Raw genomic sequence first — 1,433 nt, forward strand, 5'->3', positions numbered from 1 at the left:
AGACTAGAAGAGTAGAAGTTAGGAGCCTAACGGCCTTGGGCAAAGTTGCACAGCTAATCAGCTGCAGAGCCAGGCCCCACACCCAGCCTGCTTGACTACTGGGCCAGTACACTCAGGCTGCCCAGGAGTTGGCAGGAAATTCAATGTGACATTAAGTTCAATTCAAGCTTTTGATAATGTCCAGGGAACAGAGCCTACGAAGGGATTCCTTTAAGAGCAGGAGAAGGGGTTGATAAATCGTATTGATTCTGATAGAGAGGACATCTCAGGTCGCCTTCTGTTTTTCCATTTTAACTGTTACAATGGCCTCCTAACTGCTTTAAGGTTAGGAGGTCTAAGGTTTCCACTGTATCCTCCTCCATTCTTTAAACACACAAAATGTATCTATCCCTATCCTTAAAAAAAGCAAACAAAGCCAAAGGAAACAAGAAAACAAAATCTGGGAGTTCCTGTCCCCTATCTCACAACATTGGAAGTCCTTGGCCTCTCAGACGTCATTCCAAACTGACCCGCCTACCTTTTTAGCTCCATTCTTCACCACTCCCTTTCATTTACTCAATAAATGATTACCAGGGGCTCTTTACATGCCAGGTCCTGGGCCAGGAACAGCCACACAAAACACATGCAACGTGGTATCTGCTCCCAAGAGATTTATATATTGTGGGGAGGGAGGCAGGCAACTAAATTGATTATTCTAAATCAGTCTGAGGGCTTCAGTGGAGGTGAGAATAGTATTTTGGGAGAGCTTTGGGAAGGGCCCCTGGACCAGCCTAGGAGACCAGACAGCTTCCAGAAAAAGGTGAAATTTGAAGTGAGCTGTAAAAGATGAGTACATCACAAATGAAGGGGATCTGTCATGCGCACAAGAAGGAACAGCAGGTGCAGAGGCAAGGAGGTGTGAGACCAGCCAGCTTTGCGTTTCATTCCACAGGTGTTTCCTGAGAGCCTCTTAGGTGCCAGGAGCTGGGGATACTGCAGTAAACACAACACACCAGGGCCGTGCCTTTATGGAGTTGACAGTTGATAGGGCGGGAAGGGGACATGGAAATGTGGGCTGGAGGTGAGGAAGAGCAAGCATTAGAGTCGTGGGGGTGCACAAACCCCTAGAGCCCATAGAGGAGTCCACAAAAGCCTGGAACTTGAATGTAAATATGTGTGTGCTCATGTTCACACACGCATTTCCGTAAGGAGTGGACTCAACATTTTATTGTGTCCTCAGAGCGATCCATGATAGTCTTGGGTTAGAACCCTTATTCTAGGGCGCCTTGTGCTAAGGTGTTTGACCTTGCTTGGGAAGTTCTGGGAGCTAGTAATGAATTTTAAGAAGTGAAACTGTCACATCCTGACACTGTGCCCCTGACAAAAGGGAACCTCTCATGCCTTTTCCGCTACTAAGCCTTTCCTTTTGCTGTTCCTCCCTGCCTGGAGGAGTG

Source organism: Manis javanica, chromosome 11 (genome assembly GCF_040802235.1).
Source record: "Manis javanica isolate MJ-LG chromosome 11, MJ_LKY, whole genome shotgun sequence".
In the NCBI taxonomy this organism is placed as follows: Eukaryota; Metazoa; Chordata; class Mammalia; order Pholidota; family Manidae; genus Manis; species Manis javanica.